This window comes from Taudactylus pleione, unplaced genomic scaffold (assembly GCF_031769625.1).
Source record: "Taudactylus pleione unplaced genomic scaffold, aTauple2 ptg000050l, whole genome shotgun sequence".
NCBI classification, from domain to species: Eukaryota; Metazoa; Chordata; class Amphibia; order Anura; family Myobatrachidae; genus Taudactylus; species Taudactylus pleione.
Genome location: NW_028284452.1, coordinates 51,224 through 77,090, shown reverse-complemented (window position 1 = coordinate 77,090; position 25,867 = coordinate 51,224). Strand labels below are relative to the sequence as shown.

Below are 25,867 nucleotides of genomic sequence, written 5' to 3'. Positions count from 1 at the left end.
GATTTATGGCATCTTAAAAATGTCCAGCTCTGAATAGTCTTATGTAAATTAGGCTATTAAATATATTTTCCTATTATCTGCTTTAGCATGTGATTCAAATTCTCTTTTCCAAAAGTGCCAAAAAGTGGACTTCAGTGTACATCATGTTTATTTATTCATTTGCATTTTTAACCTAATTTGTGCATTGTATTAATATTTTCCATCATCAAAAGAAGTGCATTGCAGTCAATTAATGGATTAACAGTGTAGAGCATTTAAATCATACAATCAGGTGTTGTGGCTTACAGATTTGACTAACAAATGCCCTTTTGAAAACCGGGAAGCGTTGGTGGTATAGTGGTGAGCATAAGCTCCTTTGAGAATTTTTTTTGTTTTGAAGGAATTAGGAATACACTGACCAAGAAATGCCCTTTCAAAAAACGGGAAGCTTTGTTGGTATGTGTAGCACTGGCCAACGCATGATTTTTCTTGTGTATTCTTTTCATTTTTTAAGATCATAAGCTCCGTAGAGAATGTTTCTTGTTTTGATGAAATCAGGAATACACTGACCAAGAAATGCCCTTTCAACAAATGGGATGCTTTCTCGGTATGTGTAGCACTTATGGGGTATGGACAGAGTCTTGGCTTTGTCATTCACAGAATACTAGATTTAAGGCATCTGAAAAATATCCAACTCTGAATAGTCTTATGTAAATTAGGCTATTAAATATATTTTCCTATTATCTGCTTTAACATTTGATTCAAATTCTCTTTTCCAAAAGTGCCAAAAAGTGGACTTCAGTGTACATCATGTTTATTTATTCATTTGCATTTTGAACCTAATTTGTGCATTGTATTAATATTTTCCATCATCAAAAGAAGTGCATTGCAGTCAATTACTGGATTAACAGTGTATTCTTTTCATTTTTTAAGATCATAAGCTCCTTAGAGAATGTTTCTTGTTTTGAAGAAATCAGGAATACACTGACCAAGAAATGCCCTTTCAACAAATGGGAAGCTTTGTTGGTATGTGTAGCACTTATGGGATATGGACAGAGTCATGGCTTTGTCATTCAGAGAATACTAGATTTATGGCATCTTAAAAATATCCAGCTCTGAATAGTCTTATGTAAATTAGGCTATTAAATATATTTTCCTATTATCTGCTTTAGCATGTGATTCAAATTCTCTTTTCCAAAAGTGCCAAAAAGTGGACTTCAGTGTACATCATGTTTATTTATTCATTTGCATTTTTAACCTAATTTGTGCATTGTATTAATATTTTCCATCATCAAAAGAAGTGCATTGCAGTCAATTAATGGATTAACAGTGTAGAGCATTGATATCATACAATCAGGTGTTGTGGCTTACAGATTTAACTAACAAATGCCCTTTTGAAAACCGGGAAGCGTTGGTGGTATAGTGGTGAGCATAAGCTCCTTTGAGAATTTTTTTTGTTTTGAAGGAATTAGGAATACACTGACCAAGAAATGCCCTTTCAAAAAACGGGAAGCTTTGTTGGTATGTGTAGCACTGGCCAACGCATGATTTTTCTTGTGTATTCTTTTCATTTTTTAAGATCATAAGCTCCTTAGAGAATGTTTCTTGTTTTGATGAAATCAGGAATACACTGACCAAGAAATGCCCTTTCAACAAATGGGAAGCTTTCTCGGTATGTGTAGCACTTATGGGGTATGGACAGAGTCTTGGCTTTGTCATTCACAGAATACTAGATTTAAGGCATCTGAAAAATATCCAACTCTGAATAGTCTTATGTAAATTAGGCTATTAAATATATTTTCCTATTATCTGCTTTAGCATGTGATTCAAATTCTCTTTTCCAAAAGTGCCAAAAAGTGGACTTCAGTGTACATCATGTTTATTTATTAATTTGCATTTTTAACCTAATTTGTGCATTGTATTAATATTTATCATCATCAAAAGAAGTGCATTGCAGTCAATTAATGTATTAACAGTGTAGAGCATTGAAATCATACAATCAGGCGTTGTGGCTTACAGATTTGACTAACAAATGCCCTTTTGAATACCGGGAAGCATTGGTGGTATAGTGGTGAGCATAGCTGCCTTCCAAGCAGTTGACCCGGGTTCGATTCCCGGCCAACGCATAGTTTGTATTCAATTTTTAAGATCATAAACTCCTTAGAGAATTATTCTTGTTTTGAAGGAATTAGGAATACTCAGACCAAGAAATGCCCTTTCAAAAAATGGGAAGTTTTGTTGGTATGTGTAGCACTGGCCAACGCATGATTTTTCTTGTGTATTCTTTTCATTTTTTAAGATCATAAGCTCCTTAGAGAATGTTTCTTGTTTTGAAGAAATCAGGAATACACTGACCAAGAAATGCCCTTTCAACAAATGGGAAGCTTTGTTGGTATGTGTAGCACTTATGGGATATGGACAGAGTCATGGCTTTGTCATTCAGAGACTACTAGATTTATGACATCTTAAAAATATCCAGCTCTGAATAGTCTTATGTAAATTAGGCTATTAAATATATTTTCCTATTATCTGCTTTAGCATGTGATTCAAATTCTCTTTTCCAAAAGTGCCAAAAAGTGGACTTCAGTGTACATCATGTTTATTTATTAATTTGCATTTTTAACCTAATTTGTGCATTGTATTAATATTTATCATCATCAAAAGAAGTGCATTGCAGTCAATTAATGTATTAACAGTGTAGAGCATTGAAATCATACAATCAGGCGTTGTGGCTTACAGATTTGACTAACAAATGCCCTTTTGAAAACCGGGAAGCATTGGTGGTATAGTGGTGAGCATAGCTGCCTTCCAAGCATGACCCGGTTCGATTCCCGGCCAACGCATAGTTTGTATTCAATTTTTAAGATCATAAACTCCTTAGAGAATTATTCTTGTTTTGAAGGAATTCGGAATACACTGACCAAGAAATGCCCTTTCTAAAAACGGGAAGCTTTGTTGGTATGTGTAGCACTGGCCAACGCATGATTTTTCTTGTGTATTCTTTTAATTTTTTAAGATCATAAGCTCCTTAGAGAATGTTTCTTGTTTTGAAGAAATCAGGAATACTCTGACCAAGAAATGCCCTTTCAACAAATGGGACGCTTTGTTGGTATGTGTAGCACTTATGGGATATGGACAGAGTCATGGCTTTGTCATTCAGAGAATACTAGATTTATGGCATCTTAAAAATGTCCAGCTCTGAATAGTCTTATGTAAATTAGGCTATTAAATATATTTTCCTATTATCTGCTTTAGCATGTGATTCAAATTCTCTTTTCCAAAAGTGCCAAAAAGTGGACTTCAGTGTACATCATGTTTATTTATTCATTTGCATTTTTAACCTAATTTGTGCATTGTATTAATATTTTCCATCATCAAAAGAAGTGCATTGCAGTCAATTAATGGATTAACAGTGTAGAGCATTTAAATCATACAATCAGGTGTTGTGGCTTACAGATTTGACTAACAAATGCCCTTTTGAAAACCGGGAAGCATTGGTGGTATAGTGGTGAGCATAAGCTCCTTTGAGAATTTTTTTTGTTTTGAAGGAATTAGGAATACACTGACCAAGAAATGCCCTTTCAAAAAACGGGAAGCTTTGTTGGTATGTGTAGCACTGGCCAACGCATGATTTTTCTTGTGTATTCTTTTCATTTTTTAAGATCATAAGCTCCTTAGAGAATGTTTCTTGTTTTGATGAAATCAGGAATACACTGACCAAGAAATGCCCTTTCAACAAATGGGATGCTTTCTCGGTATGTGTAGCACTTATGGGGTATGGACAGAGTCTTGGCTTTGTCATTCACAGAATACTAGATTTAAGGCATCTGAAAAATATCCAACTCTGAATAGTCTTATGTAAATTAGGCTATTAAATATATTTTCCTATTATCTGCTTTAACATTTGATTCAAATTCTCTTTTCCAAAAGTGCCAAAAAGTGGACTTCAGTGTACATCATGTTTATTTATTCATTTGCATTTTGAACCTAATTTGTGCATTGTATTAATATTTTCCATCATCAAAAGAAGTGCATTGCAGTCAATTACTGGATTAACAGTGTATTCTTTTCATTTTTTAAGATCATAAGCTCCTTAGAGAATGTTTCTTGTTTTGAAGAAATCAGGAATACACTGACCAAGAAATGCCCTTTCAACAAATGGGAAGCTTTGTTGGTATGTGTAGCACTTATGGGATATGGACAGAGTCATGGCTTTGTCATTCAGAGAATACTAGATTTATGGCATCTTAAAAATATCCAGCTCTGAATAGTCTTATGTAAATTAGGCTATTAAATATATTTTCCTATTATCTGCTTTAGCATGTGATTCAAATTCTCTTTTCCAAAAGTGCCAAAAAGTGGACTTCAGTGTACATCATGTTTATTTATTCATTTGCATTTTTAACCTAATTTGTGCATTGTATTAATATTTTCCATCATCAAAAGAAGTGCATTGCAGTCAATTAATGGATTAACAGTGTAGAGCATTGATATCATACAATCAGGTGTTGTGGCTTACAGATTTGACTAACAAATGCCCTTTTGAAAACCGGGAAGCGTTGGTGGTATAGTGGTGAGCATAAGCTCCTTTGAGAATTTTTTTTGTTTTGAAGGAATTAGGAATACACTGACCAAGAAATGCCCTTTCAAAAAACGGGAAGCTTTGTTGGTATGTGTAGCACTGGCCAACGCATGATTTTTCTTGTGTATTCTTTTCATTTTTTAAGATCATAAGCTCCTTAGAGAATGTTTCTTGTTTTGATGAAATCAGGAATACACTGACCAAGAAATGCCCTTTCAACAAATGGGAAGCTTTCTCGGTATGTGTAGCACTTATGGGGTATGGACAGAGTCTTGGCTTTGTCATTCACAGAATACTAGATTTAAGGCATCTGAAAAATATCCAACTCTGAATAGTCTTATGTAAATTAGGCTATTAAATATATTTTCCTATTATCTGCTTTAACATTTGATTCAAATTCTCTTTTCCAAAAGTGCCAAAAAGTGGACTTCAGTGTACATCATGTTTATTTATTCATTTGCATTTTGAACCTAATTTGTGCATTGTATTAATATTTTCCATCATCAAAAGAAGTGCATTGCAGTCAATTAATGGATTAACAGTGTAGAGCATTGAAATCATACAATCAGGTGTTGTGGCTTACAGATTTGACTAACAAATGCCCTTTTGAATACCGGGAAGCGTTGGTGGTATAGTGGTGAGCATAAGCTCCTTTGAGAATTTTTCTTGTTTTGAAGGAATTAGGAATACACTGACCAAGAAATGCCCTTTCAAAAAACGGGAAGCTTTGTTGGTATGTGTAGCACTGGCCAACTCATGATTTTTCTTGTGTATTCTTTTCATTTTTTAAGATCATAAGCTCCTTAGAGAATGTTTCTTGTTTTGAAGAAATCAGGAATACACTGACCAAGAAATGCCCTTTCAACAAATGGGAAGCTTTGTTGGTATGTGTAGCACTTATGGGATATGGACAGAGTCATGGCTTTGTCATTCAGAGAATACTAGATTTATGGCATCTTAAAAATATCCAGCTCTGAATAGTCTTATGTAAATTAGGCTATTAAATATATTTTCCTATTATCTGCTTTAGCATGTGATTCAAATTCTCTTTTCCAAAAGTGCCAAAAAGTGGACTTCAGTGTACATCATGTTTATTTATTCATTTGCATTTTTAACCTAATTTGTGCATTGTATTAATATTTTCCATCATCAAAAGAAGTGCATTGCAGTCAATTAATGGATTAACAGTGTAGAGCATTGATATCATACAATCAGGTGTTGTGGCTTACAGATTTGACTAACAAATGCCCTTTTGAAAACCGGGAAGCGTTGGTGGTATAGTGGTGAGCATAAGCTCCTTTGAGAATTTTTTTTGTTTTGAAGGAATTAGGAATACACTGACCAAGAAATGCCCTTTCAAAAAACGGGAAGCTTTGTTGGTATGTGTAGCACTGGCCAACGCATGATTTTTCTTGTGTATTCTTTTCATTTTTTAAGATCATAAGCTCCTTAGAGAATGTTTCTTGTTTTGATGAAATCAGGAATACACTGACCAAGAAATGCCCTTTCAACAAATGGGAAGCTTTCTCGGTATGTGTAGCACTTATGGGGTATGGACTGAGTCTTGGCTTTGTCATTCACAGAATACTAGATTTAAGGCATCTGAAAAATATCCAACTCTGAATAGTCTTATGTAAATTAGGCTATTAAATATATTTTCCTATTATCTGCTTTAACATTTGATTCAAATTCTCTTTTCCAAAAGTGCCAAAAAGTGGACTTCAGTGTACATCATGTTTATTTATTCATTTGCATTTTGAACCTAATTTGTGCATTGTATTAATATTTTCCATCATCAAAAGAAGTGCATTGCAGTCAATTAATGGATTAACAGTGTAGAGCATTGAAATCATACAATCAGGTGTTGTGGCTTACAGATTTGACTAACAAATGCCCTTTTGAATACCGGGAAGCGTTGGTGGTATAGTGGTGAGCATAGCTGCCTTCCAAACAGTTGACCCGGGTTCGATTCCCGGCCAACGCATAGTTTGTATTCAATTTTTAAGATCATAAACTCCTTAGAGAATTATTCTTGTTTTGAAGGAATTAGGAATACTCTGACCAAGAAATGCCCTTTCAAAAAATGGGAAGCTTTGTTGGTATGTGTAGCACTGGCCAACGCATGATTTTTCTTGTGTATTCTTTTCATTTTTTAAGATCATAAGCTCCTTAGAGAATGTTTCTTGTTTTGAAGAAATCAGGAATACACTGACCAAGAAATGCCCTTTCAACAAATGGGAAGCTTTGTTGGTATGTGTAGCACTTATGGTATATGGACAGAGTCATGGCTTTGTCATTCAGAGACTACTAGATTTATGACATCTTAAAAATATCCAGCTCTGAATAGTCTTATGTAAGTTAGGCTATTAAATATATTTTCCTATTATCTGCTTTAGCATGTGATTCAAATTCTCTTTTCCAAAAGTGCTAAAAAGTGGACTTCAGTGTACATCATGTTTATTTATTCATTTGCATTTTTAACCTAATTTGTGCATTGTATTAATATTTATCATCATCAAAAGAAGTGCATTGCAGTCAATTAATGGATTAACAGTGTAGAGCATTGAAATCATACAATCAGGCGTTGTTGCTTACAGATTTGACTAACAAATGCCCTTTTGAAAACCGGGAAGCATTGGTGGTATAGTGGTGAGCATAGCTGCCTTCCAAGCATGACCCGGGTTCGATTCCCGGCCAACGCATAGTTTGTATTCAATTTTTAAGATCATAAACTCCTTAGAGAATTATTCTTGTTTTGAAGGAATTCGGAATACACTGACCAAGAAATGCCCTTTCAAAAAACGGGAAGCTTTGTTGGTATGTGTAGCACTGGCCAACGCATGATTTTTCTTGTGTATTCTTTTCATTTTTTAAGATCATAAGCTCCTTAGAGAATGTTTCTTGTTTTGAAGAAATCAGGAATACACTGACCAAGAAATGCCCTTTCAACAAATGGGATGCTTTATTGGTATGTGTAGCACTTATGGGATATGGACAGAGTCATGGCTTTGTCATTCAGAGAATACTAGATTTATGGCATCTTAAAAATGTCCAGCTCTGAATAGTCTTATGTAAATTAGGCTATTAAATATATTTTCCTATTATCTGCTTTAGCATGTGATTCAAATTCTCTTTTCCAAAAGTGCCAAAAAGTGGACTTCAGTGTACATCATGTTTATTTATTCATTTGCATTTTTAACCTAATTTGTGCATTGTATTAATATTTTCCATCATCAAAAGAAGTGCATTGCAGTCAATTAATGGATTAACAGTGTAGAGCATTGAATTCATACAATCAGGTGTTGTGGCTTACAGATTTGACTAACAAATGCCCTTTTGAAAACCAGGAAGCGTTGGTGGTATAGTGGTGAGCATAGCTGCCTTCCAAGCAGTTGACCCGGGTTCGATTCTCGGCCAACGCATAGTTTGTATTCAATTTTTAAGATCATAAACTCCTTAGAGAATTATTCTTGTTTTGAAGGAATTAGGAATACTCTGACCAAGAAATGCCCTTTCAAAAAATGGGAAGCTTTGTTGGTATGTGTAGCACTGGCCAACGCATGATTTTTCTTGTGTATTCTTTTCATTTTTTAAGATCATAAGCTCCTTAGAGAATGTTTCTTGTTTTGAAGAAATCAGGAATACACTGACCAAGAAATGCCCTTTCAACAAATGGGAAGCTTTGTTGGTATGTGTAGCACTTATGGGATATGGACAGAGTCATGGCTTTGTCATTCAGAGACTACTAGATTTATGACATCTTAAAAATATCCAGCTCTGAATAGTCTTATGTAAATTAGGCTCTTAAATATATTTTCCTATTATCTGCTTTAGCATGTGATTCAAATTCTCTTTTCCAAAAGTGCCAAAAAGTGGACTTCAGTGTACATCATGTTTATTTATTCATTTGCATTTTTAACCTAATTTGTGCATTGTATTAATATTTATCATCATCAAAAGAAGTGCATTGCAGTCAATTAATGGATTAACAGTGTAGAGCATTGAAATCATACAATCAGGCGTTGTGGCTTACAGATTTGACTAACAAATGCCCTTTTGAAAACCGGGAAGCATTGGTGGTATAGTGGTGAGCATAGCTGCCTTCCAAACAGTTGACCCGGGTTCGATTCCCGGCCAACGCATAGTTTGTATTCAATTTTTAAGATCATAAACTCCTTAGAGAATTATTCTTGTTTTGAAGGAATTAGGAATACTCTGACCAAGAAATGCCCTTTCAAAAAATGGGAAGCTTTGTTGGTATGTGTAGCACTGGCCAACGCATGATTTTTCTTGTGTATTCTTTTCATTTTTTAAGATCATAAGCTCCTTAGAGAATGTTTCTTGTTTTGAAGAAATCAGGAATACACTGACCAAGAAATGCCCTTTCAACAAATGGGAAGCTTTGTTGGTATGTGTAGCACTTATGGTATATGGACAGAGTCATGGCTTTGTCATTCAGAGACTACTAGATTTATGACATCTTAAAAATATCCAGCTCTGAATAGTCTTATGTAAGTTAGGCTATTAAATATATTTTCCTATTATCTGCTTTAGCATGTGATTCAAATTCTCTTTTCCAAAAGTGCCAAAAAGTGGACTTCAGTGTACATCATGTTTATTTATTCATTTGCATTTTTAACCTAATTTGTGCATTGTATTAATATTTATCATCATCAAAAGAAGTGCATTGCAGTCAATTAATGGATTAACAGTGTAGAGCATTGAAATCATACAATCAGGCGTTGTGGCTTACAGATTTGACTAACAAATGCCCTTTTGAAAACCGGGAAGCATTGGTGGTATAGTGGTGAGCATAGCTGCCTTCGAAGCATGACCCGGGTTCGATTCCCGGCCAACGCATAGTTTGTATTCAATTTTTAAGATCATAAACTCCTTAGAGAATTATTCTTGTTTTGAAGGAATTCGGAATACACTGACCAAGAAATGCCCTTTCAAAAAACGGGAAGCTTTGTTGGTATGTGTAGCACTGGCCAACGCATGATTTTTCTTGTGTATTCTTTTCATTTTTTAAGATCATAAGCTCCTTAGAGAATATTTCTTGTTTTGAAGAAATCAGGAATACACTGACCAAGAAATGCCCTTTCAACAAATGGGATGCTTTATTGGTATGTGTAGCACTTATGGGATATGGACAGAGTCATGGCTTTGTCATTCAGAGAATACTAGATTTATGGCATCTTAAAAATGTCCAGCTCTGAATAGTCTTATGTAAATTAGGCTATTAAATATATTTTCCTATTATCTGCTTTAGCATGTGATTCAAATTCTCTTTTCCAAAAGTGCCAAAAAGTGGACTTCAGTGTACATCATGTTTATTTATTCATTTGCATTTTTAACCTAATTTGTGCATTGTATTAATATTTTCCATCATCAAAAGAAGTGCATTGCAGTCAATTAATGGATTAACAGTGTAGAGCATTGAAATCATACAATCAGGTGTTGTGGCTTACAGATTTGACTAACAAATGCCCTTTTGAAAACCAGGAAGCGTTGGTGGTATAGTGGTGAGCATAGCTGCCTTCCAAGCAGTTGACCCGGGTTCGATTCTCGGCCAACGCATAGTTTGTATTCAATTTTTAAGATCATAAACTCCTTAGAGAATTATTCTTGTTTTGAAGGAATTAGGAATACTCTGACCAAGAAATGCCCTTTCAAAAAATGGGAAGCTTTGTTGGTATGTGTAGCACTGGCCAACGCATGATTTTTCTTGTGTATTCTTTTCATTTTTTAAGATCATAAGCTCCTTAGAGAATGTTTCTTGTTTTGAAGAAATCAGGAATACACTGACCAAGAAATGCCCTTTCAACAAATGGGAAGCTTTGTTGGTATGTGTAGCACTTATGGGATATGGACAGAGTCATGGCTTTGTCATTCAGAGACTACTAGATTTATGACATCTTAAAAATATCCAGCTCTGAATAGTCTTATGTAAATTAGGCTCTTAAATATATTTTCCTATTATCTGCTTTAGCATGTGATTCAAATTCTCTTTTCCAAAAGTGCCAAAAAGTGGACTTCAGTGTACATCATGTTTATTTATTCATTTGCATTTTTAACCTAATTTGTGCATTGTATTAATATTTATCATCATCAAAAGAAGTGCATTGCAGTCAATTAATGGATTAACAGTGTAGAGCATTGAAATCATACAATCAGGCGTTGTGGCTTACAGATTTGACTAACAAATGCCCTTTTGAAAACCGGGAAGCATTGGTGGTATAGTGGTGAGCATAGCTACCTTCCAAACAGTTGACCCGGGTTCGATTCCCGGCCAACGCATAGTTTGTATTCAATTTTTAAGATCATAAACTCCTTAGAGAATTATTCTTGTTATGAAGGAATTAGGAATACTCTGACCAAGAAATGCCCTTTCAAAAAATGGGAAGCTTTGTTGGTATGTGTAGCACTGGCCAACGCATGATTTTTCTTGTGTATTCTTTTCATTTTTTAAGATCATAAGCTCCTTAGAGAATGTTTCTTGTTTTGAAGAAATCAGGAATACACTGACCAAGAAATGCCCTTTCAACAAATGGGAAGCTTTGTTGGTATGTGTAGCACTTATGGGATATGGACAGAGTCATGGCTTTGTCATTCAGAGACTACTAGATTTATGACATCTTAAAAATATCCAGCTCTGAATAGTCTTATGTAAGTTAGGCTATTAAATATATTTTCCTATTATCTGCTTTAGCATGTGATTCAAATTCTCTTTTCCAAAAGTGCCAAAAAGTGGACTTCAGTGTACATCATGTTTATTTATTCATTTGCATTTTTAACCTAATTTGTGCATTGTATTAATATTTATCATCATCAAAAGAAGTGCATTGCAGTCAATTAATGGATTAACAGTGTAGAGCATTGAAATCATACAATCAGGCGTTGTGGCTTACAGATTTGACTAACAAATGCCCTTTTGAAAACCGGGAAGCATTGGTGGTATAGTGGTGAGCATAGCTGCCTTCGAAGCATGACCCGGGTTCGATTCCCGGCCAACGCATAGTTTGTATTCAATTTTTAAGATCATAAACTCCTTAGAGAATTATTCTTGTTTTGAAGGAATTCGGAATACACTGACCAAGAAATGCCCTTTCAAAAAACGGGAAGCTTTGTTGGTATGTGTAGCACTGGCCAACGCATGATTTTTCTTGTGTATTCTTTTCATTTTTTAAGATCATAAGCTCCTTAGAGAATATTTCTTGTTTTGAAGAAATCAGGAATACACTGACCAAGAAATGCCCTTTCAACAAATGGGATGCTTTATTGGTATGTGTAGCACTTATGGGATATGGACAGAGTCATGGCTTTGTCATTCAGAGAATACTAGATTTATGGCATCTTAAAAATGTCCAGCTCTGAATAGTCTTATGTAAATTAGGCTATTAAATATATTTTCCTATTATCTGCTTTAGCATGTGATTCAAATTCTCTTTTCCAAAAGTGCCAAAAAGTGGACTTCAGTGTACATCATGTTTATTTATTCATTTGCATTTTTAACCTAATTTGTGCATTGTATTAATATTTTCCATCATCAAAAGAAGTGCATTGCAGTCAATTAATGGATTAACAGTGTAGAGCATTGAAATCATACAATCAGGTGTTGTGGCTTACAGATTTGACTAACAAATGCCCTTTTGAAAACCAGGAAGCGTTGGTGGTATAGTGGTGAGCATAGCTGCCTTCCAAGCAGTTGACCCGGGTTCGATTCTCGGCCAACGCATAGTTTGTATTCAATTTTTAAGATCATAAACTCCTTAGAGAATTATTCTTGTTTTGAAGGAATTAGGAATACTCTGACCAAGAAATGCCCTTTCAAAAAATGGGAAGCTTTGTTGGTATGTGTAGCACTGGCCAACGCATGATTTTTCTTGTGTATTCTTTTCATTTTTTAAGATCATAAGCTCCTTAGAGAATGTTTCTTGTTTTGAAGAAATCAGGAATACACTGACCAAGAAATGCCCTTTCAACAAATGGGAAGCTTTGTTGGTATGTGTAGCACTTATGGGATATGGACAGAGTCATGGCTTTGTCATTCAGAGACTACTAGATTTATGACATCTTAAAAATATCCAGCTCTGAATAGTCTTATGTAAATTAGGCTCTTAAATATATTTTCCTATTATCTGCTTTAGCATGTGATTCAAATTCTCTTTTCCAAAAGTGCCAAAAAGTGGACTTCAGTGTACATCATGTTTATTTATTCATTTGCATTTTTAACCTAATTTGTGCATTGTATTAATATTTATCATCATCAAAAGAAGTGCATTGCAGTCAATTAATGGATTAACAGTGTAGAGCATTGAAATCATACAATCAGGCGTTGTGGCTTACAGATTTGACTAACAAATGCCCTTTTGAAAACCGGGAAGCATTGGTGGTATAGTGGTGAGCATAGCTGCCTTCCAAGCATGACCCGGGTTCGATTCCCGGCCAACGCATAGTTTGTATTCAATTTTTAAGATCATAAACTCCTTAGAGAATTATTCTTGTTTTGAAGGAATTCGGAATACACTGACCAAGAAATGCCCTTTCTAAAAACGGGAAGCTTTGTTGGTATGTGTAGCACTGGCCAACGCATGATTTTTCTTGTGTATTCTTTTCATTTTTTAAGATCATAAGCTCCTTAGAGAATGTTTCTTGTTTTGAAGAAATCAGGAATACACTGACCAAGAAATGCCCTTTCAACAAATGGGATGCTTTATTGGTATGTGTAGCACTTATGGGATATGGACAGAGTCATGGCTTTGTCATTCAGAGAATACTAGATTTATGGCATCTTAAAAATGTCCAGCTCTGAATAGTCTTATGTAAATTAGGCTATTAAATATATTTTCCTATTATCTGCTTTAGCATGTGATTCAAATTCTCTTTTCCAAAAGTGCCAAAAAGTGGACTTCAGTGTACATCATGTTTATTTATTCATTTGCATTTTTAACCTAATTTGTGCATTGTATTAATATTTTCCATCATCAAAAGAAGTGCATTGCAGTCAATTAATGGATTAACAGTGTAGAGCATTGAAATCATACAATCAGGTGTTGTGGCTTACAGATTTGACTAACAAATGCCCTTTTGAAAACCAGGAAGCGTTGGTGGTATAGTGGTGAGCATAGCTGCCTTCCAAGCAGTTGACCCGGGTTCGATTCTCGGCCAACGCATAGTTTGTATTCAATTTTTAAGATCATAAACTCCTTAGAGAATTATTCTTGTTTTGAAGGAATTAGGAATACTCTGACCAAGAAATGCCCTTTCAAAAAATGGGAAGCTTTGTTGGTATGTGTAGCACTGGCCAACGCATGATTTTTCTTGTGTATTCTTTTCATTTTTTAAGATCATAAGCTCCTTAGAGAATGTTTCTTGTTTTGAAGAAATCAGGAATACACTGACCAAGAAATGCCCTTTCAACAAATGGGAAGCTTTGTTGGTATGTGTAGCACTTATGGGATATGGACAGAGTCATGGCTTTGTCATTCAGAGACTACTAGATTTATGACATCTTAAAAATATCCAGCTCTGAATAGTCTTATGTAAATTAGGCTCTTAAATATATTTTCCTATTATCTGCTTTAGCATGTGATTCAAATTCTCTTTTCCAAAAGTGCCAAAAAGTGGACTTCAGTGTACATCATGTTTATTTATTCATTTGCATTTTTAACCTAATTTGTGCATTGTATTAATATTTATCATCATCAAAAGAAGTGCATTGCAGTCAATTAATGGATTAACAGTGTAGAGCATTGAAATCATACAATCAGGCGTTGTGGCTTACAGATTTGACTAACAAATGCCCTTTTGAAAACCGGGAAGCATTGGTGGTATAGTGGTGAGCATAGCTGCCTTCCAAGCATGACCCGGGTTCGATTCCCGGCCAACGCATAGTTTGTATTCAATTTTTAAGATCATAAACTCCTTAGAGAATTATTCTTGTTTTGAAGGAATTCGGAATACACTGACCAAGAAATGCCCTTTCTAAAAACGGGAAGCTTTGTTGGTATGTGTAGCACTGGCCAACGCATGATTTTTCTTGTGTATTCTTTTCATTTTTTAAGATCATAAGCTCCTTAGAGAATGTTTCTTGTTTTGAAGAAATCAGGAATACACTGACCAAGAAATGCCCTTTCAACAAATGGGATGCTTTATTGGTATGTGTAGCACTTATGGGATATGGACAGAGTCATGGCTTTGTCATTCAGAGAATACTAGATTTATGGCATCTTAAAAATGTCCAGCTCTGAATAGTCTTATGTAAATTAGGCTATTAAATATATTTTCCTATTATCTGCTTTAGCATGTGATTCAAATTCTCTTTTCCAAAAGTGCCAAAAAGTGGACTTCAGTGTACATCATGTTTATTTATTCATTTGCATTTTTAACCTAATTTGTGCATTGTATTAATATTTTCCATCATCAAAAGAAGTGCATTGCAGTCAATTAATGGATTAACAGTGTAGAGCATTGAAATCATACAATCAGGTGTTGTGGCTTACAGATTTGACTAACAAATGCCCTTTTGAAAACCAGGAAGCGTTGGTGGTATAGTGGTGAGCATAGCTGCCTTCCAAGCAGTTGACCCGGGTTCGATTCTCGGCCAACGCATAGTTTGTATTCAATTTTTAAGATCATAAACTCCTTAGAGAATTATTCTTGTTTTGAAGGAATTAGGAATACTCTGACCAAGAAATGCCCTTTCAAAAAATGGGAAGCTTTGTTGGTATGTGTAGCACTGGCCAACGCATGATTTTTCTTGTGTATTCTTTTCATTTTTTAAGATCATAAGCTCCTTAGAGAATGTTTCTTGTTTTGAAGAAATCAGGAATACACTGACCAAGAAATGCCCTTTCAACAAATGGGAAGCTTTGTTGGTATGTGTAGCACTTATGGGATATGGACAGAGTCATGGCTTTGTCATTCAGAGACTACTAGATTTATGACATCTTAAAAATATCCAACTCTGAATAGTCTTATGTAAATTAGGCTATTAAATATATTTTCCTATTATCTGCTTTAGCATGTGATTCAAATTCTCTTTTCCAAAAGTGCCAAAAAGTGGACTTCAGTGTACATCATTTTTATTTATTCATTTGCATTTTTAACCTAATTTGTGCATTGTATTAATATTTATCATCATCAAAAGAAGTGCATTGCAGTCAATTAATGGATTAACAGTGTAGAGCATTGAAATCATACAATCAGGCGTTGTGGCTTACAGATTTGACTAACAAATGCCCTTTTGAAAACCGGGAAGCATTGGTGGTATAGTGGTGAGCATAGCTGCCTTCCAAGCAGTTGACCCGGGTTCGATTCTCGGCCAACGCATAGTTTGTATTCAATTTTTAAGATCATAAACTCCTTAGAGAATTATTCTTGTTTTGAAGGAATTAGGAATACTCTGACCAAGAAATGCCCTTTCAAAAAATGGGAAGCTTTGTTGGTATGTGTAGCACTGGCCAACGCATGATTTTTCTTGTGTATTCTTTTCATTTTTTAAGATCATAAGCTCCTTAGAGAATGTTTCTTGTTTTGAAGAAATCAGGAATACACTGACCAAGAAATGCCCTTTCAACAAATGGGAAGCTTTGTTGGTATGTGTAGCACTTATGGGATATGGACAAAGTCATGGCTTTGTCATTCAGAGACTACTAGATTTATGACATCTTAAAAATATCCAGCTCTGAATAGTCTTATGTAAATTAGGCTATTAAATATATTTTCCTATTATCTGCTTTAGCATGTGATTCAAATTCTCTTTTCCAAAAGTGCCAAAAAGTGGACTTCAGTGTACATCATTTTTATTTATTCATTTGCATTTTTAACCTAATTTGTGCATTGTATTAATATTTATCATCATCAAAAGAAGTGCATTGCAGTCAATTAATGGATTAACAGTGTAGAGCATTGAAATCATACAATCAGGCGTTGTGGCTTACAGATTTGACTAACAAATGCCCTTTTGAAAACTGGGAAGCGTTGGTGGTATAGTGGTGAGCATAGCTGCCTTCCAAGCATGACCCGGGTTCAATTCCCGGCCAACGCATAGTTTGTATTCAATTTTTAAGATCATAAACTCCTTAGAGAATTATTCTTGTTTTGAAGGAATTAGGAATACACTGACCAAGAAATGCCTTTTCCAAAAACGGGAAGCTTTGTTGGTATGTGTAGCACTGGCCAACGCATGATTTTTCTTGTGTATTCTTTTCATTTTTTAAGATCATAAGCTCCTTAGAGAATGTTTCTTGTTTTGAAGAAATCAGGAATACACTGACCAAGAAATGCCCTTTCAACAAATGGGAAGCTTTCTTGGTATGTGTAGCACTTATGGGATATGGACAGAGTCATGGCTTTGTCATTCAGAGACTACTAGATTTATGACATCTTAAAAATATCCAGCTCTGAATAGTCTTATGTAAGTTAGGCTATTAAATATATTTTCCTATTATCTGCTTTAGCATGTGATTCAAATTCTCTTTTCCAAAAGTGCCAAAAAGTGGACTTCAGTGTACATCATTTTTATTTATTCATTTGCATTTTTAACCTAATTTGTGCATTGTATTAATATTTATCATCATCAAAAGAAGTGCATTGCAGTCAATTAATGGATTAACAGTGTAGAGCATTGAAATCATACAATCAGGCGTTGTGGCTTACAGATTTGACTAACAAATGCCCTTTTGAAAACCGGGAAGCATTGGTGGTATAGTGGTGAGCATAGCTGCCTTCCAAGCAGTTGACCCGGGTTCGATTCCCGGCCAATGCATAGTTCGATTCCCGGCCAATGCATAGTTTGTATTCAATTTTTAAGATCATAAACTCCTTAGAGAATTATTCTTGTTTTGAAGGAATTAGGAATACACTGACCTGGAAATGCCCTTTCAAAAAATGGGAAGCTTTGTTGGTATGTGTAGCACTGGCCAACGCATGATTTTTCTTGTGTATTCTTTTCATTTTTTAAGATCATAAGCTCCTTAGAGAATGTTTCTTGTTTTGAAGAAATCAGGAATACACTGACCAAGAAATGCCCTTTCAACAAATGGGAAGCTTTGTTGGTATGTGTAGCACTTATGGGATATGGACAGAGTCATGGCTTTGTCATTCAGAGACTTCTAGATTTATGACATCTTAAAAATATCCAGCTCTGAATAGTCTTATGTAAGTTAGGCTATTAAATATATTTTCCTATTATCTGCTTTAGCATGTGATTCAAATTCTCTTTTCCAAAAGTGCCAAAAAGTGGACTTCAGTGTACATCATGTTTATTTATTCATTTGCATTTTTAACCTAATTTGTGCATTGTATTAATATTTATCATCATCAAAAGAAGTGCATTGCAGTCAATTAATGGATTAACAGTGTAGAGCATTGAAATCATACAATCAGGCGTTGTGGTTTACAGATTTGACTAACAAATGCCCTTTTGAAAACCGGGAAGCATTGGTGGTATAGTGGTGAGCATAGCTGCCTTCCAAGCATGACCCGGGTTCGATTCCCGGCCAACGCATAGTTTGTATTCAATTTTTAAGATCATAAACTCCTTAGAGAATTATTCTTGTTTTGAAGGAATTCGGAATACACTGACCAAGAAATGCCCTTTCTAAAAACGGGAAGCTTTGTTGGTATGTGTAGCACTGGCCAACGCATGATTTTTCTTGTGTATTCTTTTCATTTTTTAAGATCATAAGCTCCTTAGAGAATGTTTCTTGTTTTGAAGAAATCAGGAATACACTGACCAAGAAATGCCCTTTCAACAAATGGGACGCTTTATTGGTATGTGTAGCACTTATGGGATATGGACAGAGTCATGGCTTTGTCATTCAGAGAATACTAGATTTATGGCATCTTAAAAATGTCCAGCTCTGAATAGTCTTATGTAAATTAGGCTATTAAATATATTTTCCTATTATCTGCTTTAGCATGTGATTCAAATTCGCTTTTCCAAAAGTGCCAAAAAGTGGACTTCAGTGTACATCATGTTTATTTATTCATTTGCATTTTGAACCTAATTTGTGCATTGTATTAATATTTTCCATCATCAAAAGAAGTGCATTGCAGTCAATTAATGGATTAACAGTGTAGAGCATTGAAATCATACAATCAGGTGTTGTGGCTTACAGATTTGACTAACAAATGCCCTTTCGAAAACCAGGAAGCGTTGGTGGTATAGTGGTGAGCATAGCTGCCTTCCAAGCAGTTGACCCGGGTTCGATTCTCGGCCAACGCATAGTTTGTATTCAATTTTTAAGATCATAAACTCCTTAGAGAATTATTCTTGTTTTGAAGGAATTAGGAATACTCTGACCAAGAAATGCCCTTTCAAAAAATGGGAAGCTTTGTTGGTATGTGTAGCACTGGCCAACGCATGATTTTTCTTGTGTATTCTTTTCATTTTTTAAGATCATAAGCTCCTTAGAGAATGTTTCTTGTTTTGAAGAAATCAGGAATACACTGACCAAGAAATGCCCTTTCAACAAATGGGAAGCTTTGTTGGTATGTGTAGCACTTATGGGATATGGACAGAGTCATGGCTTTGTCATTCAGAGACTACTAGATTTATGACATCTTAAAAATATCCAGCTCTGAATAGTCTTAAGTAAATTAGGCTATTAAATATATTTTCCTATTATCTGCTTTAGCATGTGATTCAAATTCTCTTTTCCAAAAGTGCCAAAAAGTGGACTTCAGTGTACATCATGTTTATTTATTCATTTGCATTTTTAACCTAATTTGTGCATTGTATTAATATTTATCATCATCAAAAGAAGTGCATTGCAGTCAATTAATGGATTAACAGTGTAGAGCATTGATATCATACAATCAGGCGTTGTGGCTTACAGATTTGACTAACAAATGCCCTTTTGAAAACCGGGAAGCATTGGTGGTATAGTGGTGAGCATAGCTGCCTTCCAAGCATGACCCGGGTTCGATTCCCGGCCAACGCATAGTTTGTATTCAATTTTTAAGATCATAAACTCCTTAGAGAATTATTCTTGTTTTGAAGGAATTCGGAATACACTGACCAAGAAATGCCCTTTCTAAAAACGGGAAGCTTTGTTGGTATGTGTAGCACTGGCCAACGCATGATTTTTCTTGTGTATTCTTTTCATTTTTTAAGATCATAAGCTCCTTAGAGAATGTTTCTTGTTTTGAAGAAATCAGGAATACACTGACCAAGAAATGCCCTTTCAACAAATGGGACGCTTTATTGGTATGTGTAGCACTTATGGGATATGGACAGAGTCATGGCTTTGTCATTCAGAGAATACTAGATTTATGGCATCTTAAAAATGTCCAGCTCTGAATAGTCTTATGTAAATTAGGCTATTAAATATATTTTCCTATTATCTGCTTTAGCATGTGATTCAAATTCTCTTTTCCAAAAGTGCCAAAAAGTGGACTTCAGTGTACATCATGTTTATTTATTCATTTGCATTTTTAACCTAATTTGTGCATTGTATTAATATTTTCCATCATCAAAAGAAGTGCATTGCAGTCAATTAATGGATTAACAGTGTAGAGCAATGAAATCATACAATCAGGTGTTGTGGCTTACAGATTTGACTAACAAATGCCCTTTTGAAAACCAGGAAGCGTTGGTGGTATAGTGGTGAGCATAGCTGCCTTCCAAGCAGTTGATCCGGGTTCGATTCCCGGCCAATGCATAGTTTGTATTCAATTTTTAAGATCATAAACTCCTTAGAGAATTATTCTTGTTTTGAAGGAATTCGGAATACACTGACCTGGAAATGCCCTTTCAAAAAACGGGAAGCTTTGTTGGTATGTGTAGCACTGGCCAACGCATGATTTTTCTTGTGTATTCTTTTCATTTTTTAAGATCATAAGCTCCTTAGAGAATGTTTCTTGTTTTGAAGAAATCAGGAATACACTGACCAAGAAATGCCCTTTCAACAAATGGGAAGCTTTCTTGGTATGTGTAGCACTTATGGGGTATGGACAGAGTCTTGGCTTTGTCATTCACAGAATACTAGATTTAAGGCATCTGAAAAATATCCAACTCTGAATAGTCTTATGTAAATTAGGCTATTAAATATATTTTCCTATTATCTGCTTTAACATTTGATTCAAATTCTCTTTTCCAAAAGTGCCAAAAAGTGGACTTCAGTGTACATCATGTTTATTTATTCATTTGCATTTTGAACCTAATTTGTGCATTGTATTAATATTTTCCATCATCAAAAGAAGTGCATTGCAGTCAATTAATGGATTAACAGTGTAGAGCATTGAAATCATACAATCAGATGTTGTGGCTTACAGATTTGACTAACAAATGCCCTTTTGAAAACCGGGAAGCGTTGGTGGTATAGTGGTGAGCATAAGCTCCTTTGAGAATTTTTTTTGTTTTGAAGGAATAGTAATACACTGACCAAGAAATGCCCTTTCAAAAAACGGGAAGCTTTGTTGGTATGTGTAGCACTGGCCAACGCATGATTTTTCTTGTGTATTCTTTTCATTTTTTAAGATCATAAGCTCCTTAGAGAATGTTTCTTGTTTTGAAGAAATCAGGAATACACTGACCAAGAAATGCCCTTTCAACAAATGGGAAGCTTTGTTGGTATGTGTAGCACTTATGGGATATGGACAGAGTCATGGCTTTGTCATTCAGAGACTACTAGATTTATGACATCTTAAAAATATCCAGCTCTGAATAGTCTTATGTAAATTAGGCTATTAAATATATTTTCCTATTATCTGCTTTAGCATGTGATTCAAATTCTCTTTTCCAAAAGTGCCAAAAAGTGGACTTCAGTGTACATCATTTTTATTTATTCATTTGCATTTTTAACCTAATTTGTGCATTGTATTAATATTTATCATCATCAAAAGAAGTGCATTGCAGTCAATTAATGGATTAACAGTGTAGAGCATTGAAATCATACAATCAGGCGTTGTGGCTTACAGATTTGACTAACAAATGCCCTTTTGAAAACCGGGAAGCATTGGTGGTATAGTGGTGAGCATAGCTGCCTTCCAAGCAGTTGACCCGGGTTCGATTCCCGGCCAATGCATAGTTTGTATTCAATTTTTAAGATCATAAACTCCTTAGAGAATTATTCTTGTTTTGAAGGAATTAGGAATACACTGACCTGGAAATGCCCTTTCAAAAAATGGGAAGCTTTGTTGGTATGTGTAGCACTGGCCAACGCATGATTTTTCTTGTGTATTCTTTTCATTTTTTAAGATCATAAGCTCCTTAGAGAATGTTTCTTGTTTTGAAGAAATCAGGAATACACTGACCAAGAAATGCCCTTTCAACAAATGGGAAGCTTTGTTGGTATGTGTAGCACTTATGGGATATGGACAGAGTCATGGCTTTGTCATTCAGAGACTACTAGATTTATGACATCTTAAAAATATCCAGCTCTGAATAGTCTTATGTAAGTTAGGCTATTAAATATATTTTCCTATTATCTGCTTTAGCATGTGATTCAAATTCTCTTTTCCAAAAGTGCCAAAATGTGGACTTCAGTGTACATCATGTTTATTTATTCATTTGCATTTTTAACCTAATTTGTGCATTGTATTAATATTTATCATCATCAAAAGAAGTGCATTGCAGTCAATTAATGGATTAACAGTGTAGAGCATTGAAATCATACAATCAGGCGTTGTGGTTTACAGATTTGACTAACAAATGCCCTTTTGAAAACTGGGAAGCATTGGTGGTATAGTGGTGAGCATAGCTGCCTTCCAAGCATGACCCGGGTTCGATTCCCGGCCAACGCATAGTTTGTATTCAATTTTTAAGATCATAAACTCCTTAGAGAATTATTCTTGTTTTGAAGGAATTCGGAATACACTGACCAAGAAATGCCCTTTCTAAAAACGGGAAGCTTTCTTGGTATGTGTAGCACTTATGGGGTATGGACAGAGTCTTGGCTTTGTCATTCACAGAATACTAGATTTAAGGCATCTGAAAAATATCCAACTCTGAATAGTCTTATGTAAATTACGCTATTAAATATATTTTCCTATTATCTGCTTTAACATTTGATTCAAATTCTCTTTTCCAAAAGTGCCAAAAAGTGGACTTCAGTGTACATCATGTTTATTTATTCATTTGCATTTTTAACCTAATTTGTGCATTGTATTAATATTTTCCATCATCAAAAGAAGTGCATTGCAGTCAATTAATGGATTAACAGTGTAGAGCATTGAAATCATACAATCAGATGTTGTGGCTTACAGATTTGACTAACAAATGCCCTTTTGAAAACCGGGAAGCGTTGGTGGTATAGTGGTGAGCATAAGCTCCTTTGAGAATTTTTTTTGTTTTGAAGGAATTAGGAATACACTGACCAAGAAATGCCCTTTCAAAAAACGGGAAGCTTTGTTGGTATGTGTAGCACTGGCCAACGCATGATTTTTCTTGTGTATTCTTTTCATTTTTTAAGATCATAAGCTCCTTAGAGAATGTTTCTTGTTTTGATGAAATCAGGAATACACTGACCAAGAAATGCCCTTTCAACAAATGGGAAGCTTTCTCGGTATGTGTAGCACTTATGGGGTATGGACAGAGTCTTGGCTTTGTCATTCACAGAATACTAGATTTAAGGCATCTGAAAAATATCCAACTCTGAATAGTCTTATGTAAATTAGGCTATTAAATATATTTTCCTATTATCTGCTTTAACATTTGATTCAAATTCTCTTTTCCAAAAGTGCCAAAAAGTGGACTTCAGTGTACATCATGTTTATTTATTCATTTGCATTTTGAACCTAATTTGTGCATTGTATTAATATTTTCCATCATCAAAAGAAGTGCATTGCAGTCAATTAATGGATTAACAGTGTAGAGCATTGAAATCATACAATCAGGTGTTGTGGCTTACAGATTTGACTAACAAATGCCCTTTTGAATACCGGGAAGCATTGGTGGTATAGTGGTGAGCAAGCAGTTGACCCGGGTTCGATTCCCGGCCAACGCATAGTTTGTATTCAATTTTTAAGATCATAAACTCCTTAGAGAATTATTCTTGTTTTGAAGGAATTAGGAATACTCTGACCAAGAAATGCCCTTTCCAAAAAACGGGAAGCTTTGTTGGTATGTGTAGCACTGGCCAACGCATGATTTTTCTTGTGTATTCTTTTCATTTTTTAAGATCATAAGCTCCTTAGAGAATGTTTCTTGTTTTGAAGAAATCAGGAATACACTGACCAAGAAATGCCCTTTCAACAAATGGGAAGCTTTGTTGGTATGTGTAGCACTTATGGGATATGGACAGAGTCATGGCTTTGTCATTCAGAGACTACTAGATTTATGACATCTTAAAAATATCCAGCTCTGAATAGTCTTATGTAAATTAGGCTATTAAATATATTTTCCTATTATCTGCTTTAGCATGTGATTCAAATTCTCTTTTCCAAAAGTGCCAAAAAGTGGACTTCAGTGTACATCATTTTTATTTATTCATTTGCATTTTTAACCTAATTTGTGCATTGTATTAATATTTATCATCATCAAAAGAAGTGCATTGCAGTCAATTAATGGATTAACAGTGTAGAGCATTGAAATCATACAATCAGGCGTTGTGGCTTACAGATTTGACTAACAAATGCCCTTTCGAAAACCAGGAAGCGTTGGTGGTATAGTGGTGAGCATAGCTGCCTTCCAAGCAGTTGACCCGGGTTCGATTCTCGGCCAACGCATAGTTTGTATTCAATTTTTAAGATCATAAACTCCTTAGAGAATTATTCTTGTTTTGAAGGAATTAGGAATACTCTGACCAAGAAATGCCCTTTCAAAAAATGGGAAGCTTTGTTGGTATGTGTAGCACTGGCCAACGCATGATTTTTCTTGTGTATTCTTTTCATTTTTTAAGATCATAAGCTCCTTAGAGAATGTTTCTTGTTTTGAAGAAATCAGGAATACACTGACCAAGAAATGCCCTTTCAACAAATGGGAAGCTTTGTTGGTATGTGTAGCACTTATGGGATATGGACAGAGTCATGGCTTTGTCATTCAGAGACTACTAGATTTATGACATCTTAAAAATATCCAGCTCTGAATAGTCTTAAGTAAATTAGGCTATTAAATATATTTTCCTATTATCTGCTTTAGCATGTGATTCAAATTCTCTTTTCCAAAAGTGCCAAAAAGTGGACTTCAGTGTACATCATGTTTATTTATTCATTTGCATTTTTAACCTAATTTGTGCATTGTATTAATATTTATCATCATCAAAAGAAGTGCATTGCAGTCAATTAATGGATTAACAGTGTAGAGCATTGATATCATACAATCAGGCGTTGTGGCTTACAGATTTGACTAACAAATGCCCTTTTGAAAACCGGGAAGCATTGGTGGTATAGTGGTGAGCATAGCTGCCTTCCAAGCATGACCCGGGTTCGATTCCCGGCCAACGCATAGTTTGTATTCAATTTTTAAGATCATAAACTCCTTAGAGAATTATTCTTGTTTTGAAGGAATTCGGAATACACTGACCAAGAAATGCCCTTTCTAAAAACGGGAAGCTTTGTTGGTATGTGTAGCACTGGCCAACGCATGATTTTTCTTGTGTATTCTTTTCATTTTTTAAGATCATAAGCTCCTTAGAGAATGTTTCTTGTTTTGAAGAAATCAGGAATACACTGACCAAGAAATGCCCTTTCAACAAATGGGACGCTTTATTGGTATGTGTAGCACTTATGGGATATGGACAGAGTCATGGCTTTGTCATTCAGAGAATACTAGATTTATGGCATCTTAAAAATGTCCAGCTCTGAATAGTCTTATGTAAATTAGGCTATTAAATATATTTTCCTATTATCTGCTTTAGCATGTGATTCAAATTCTCTTTTCCAAAAGTGCCAAAAAGTGGACTTCAGTGTACATCATGTTTATTTATTCATTTGCATTTTTAACCTAATTTGTGCATTGTATTAATATTTTCCATCATCAAAAGAAGTGCATTGCAGTCAATTAATGGATTAACAGTGTAGAGCAATGAAATCATACAATCAGGTGTTGTGGCTTACAGATTTGACTAACAAATGCCCTTTTGAAAACCAGGAAGCGTTGGTGGTATAGTGGTGAGCATAGCTGCCTTCCAAGCAGTTGATCCGGGTTCGATTCCCGGCCAATGCATAGTTTGTATTCAATTTTTAAGATCATAAACTCCTTAGAGAATTATTCTTGTTTTGAAGGAATTCGGAATACACTGACCTGGAAATGCCCTTTCAAAAAACGGGAAGCTTTGTTGGTATGTGTAGCACTGGCCAACGCATGATTTTTCTTGTGTATTCTTTTCATTTTTTAAGATCATAAGCTCCTTAGAG

The 25,867-nt window shown here is 35.0% G+C and overlaps 13 non-coding genes across 13 annotated transcripts; all 13 read left to right on the top strand.

The window, feature by feature from the left end:
- Positions 1–2,033: 2,033 nt before the first annotated feature.
- TRNAG-UCC (transfer RNA glycine (anticodon UCC)) lies at positions 2,034–2,105 on the top strand. Its single transcript has one exon. It is a non-coding gene; the product is annotated as a tRNA-Gly (tRNA).
- A 4,368-nt stretch (positions 2,106–6,473) lies between these two features.
- On the top strand, positions 6,474–6,545 carry TRNAG-UCC (transfer RNA glycine (anticodon UCC)). Its single transcript has one exon. It is a non-coding gene; the product is annotated as a tRNA-Gly (tRNA).
- Positions 6,546–7,911: 1,366 nt separating this feature from the next.
- Positions 7,912–7,983, top strand: TRNAG-UCC (transfer RNA glycine (anticodon UCC)). Its single transcript has one exon. It is a non-coding gene; the product is annotated as a tRNA-Gly (tRNA).
- A 2,086-nt stretch (positions 7,984–10,069) lies between these two features.
- Positions 10,070–10,141, top strand: TRNAG-UCC (transfer RNA glycine (anticodon UCC)). The gene has a single exon. It is a non-coding gene; the product is annotated as a tRNA-Gly (tRNA).
- Positions 10,142–12,227: 2,086 nt separating this feature from the next.
- On the top strand, positions 12,228–12,299 carry TRNAG-UCC (transfer RNA glycine (anticodon UCC)). The gene has a single exon. It is a non-coding gene; the product is annotated as a tRNA-Gly (tRNA).
- Positions 12,300–13,665: 1,366 nt separating this feature from the next.
- Positions 13,666–13,737, top strand: TRNAG-UCC (transfer RNA glycine (anticodon UCC)). The gene has a single exon. It is a non-coding gene; the product is annotated as a tRNA-Gly (tRNA).
- Positions 13,738–15,103: 1,366 nt separating this feature from the next.
- Positions 15,104–15,175, top strand: TRNAG-UCC (transfer RNA glycine (anticodon UCC)). Its single transcript has one exon. It is a non-coding gene; the product is annotated as a tRNA-Gly (tRNA).
- Positions 15,176–17,261: 2,086 nt separating this feature from the next.
- TRNAG-UCC (transfer RNA glycine (anticodon UCC)) lies at positions 17,262–17,333 on the top strand. Its single transcript has one exon. It is a non-coding gene; the product is annotated as a tRNA-Gly (tRNA).
- A 1,389-nt stretch (positions 17,334–18,722) lies between these two features.
- On the top strand, positions 18,723–18,794 carry TRNAG-UCC (transfer RNA glycine (anticodon UCC)). The gene has a single exon. It is a non-coding gene; the product is annotated as a tRNA-Gly (tRNA).
- Positions 18,795–20,160: 1,366 nt separating this feature from the next.
- On the top strand, positions 20,161–20,232 carry TRNAG-UCC (transfer RNA glycine (anticodon UCC)). Its single transcript has one exon. It is a non-coding gene; the product is annotated as a tRNA-Gly (tRNA).
- A 1,293-nt stretch (positions 20,233–21,525) lies between these two features.
- TRNAG-UCC (transfer RNA glycine (anticodon UCC)) lies at positions 21,526–21,597 on the top strand. Its single transcript has one exon. It is a non-coding gene; the product is annotated as a tRNA-Gly (tRNA).
- Positions 21,598–24,166: 2,569 nt separating this feature from the next.
- Positions 24,167–24,238, top strand: TRNAG-UCC (transfer RNA glycine (anticodon UCC)). Its single transcript has one exon. It is a non-coding gene; the product is annotated as a tRNA-Gly (tRNA).
- A 1,366-nt stretch (positions 24,239–25,604) lies between these two features.
- Positions 25,605–25,676, top strand: TRNAG-UCC (transfer RNA glycine (anticodon UCC)). The gene has a single exon. It is a non-coding gene; the product is annotated as a tRNA-Gly (tRNA).
- Positions 25,677–25,867: the final 191 nt, after the last annotated feature.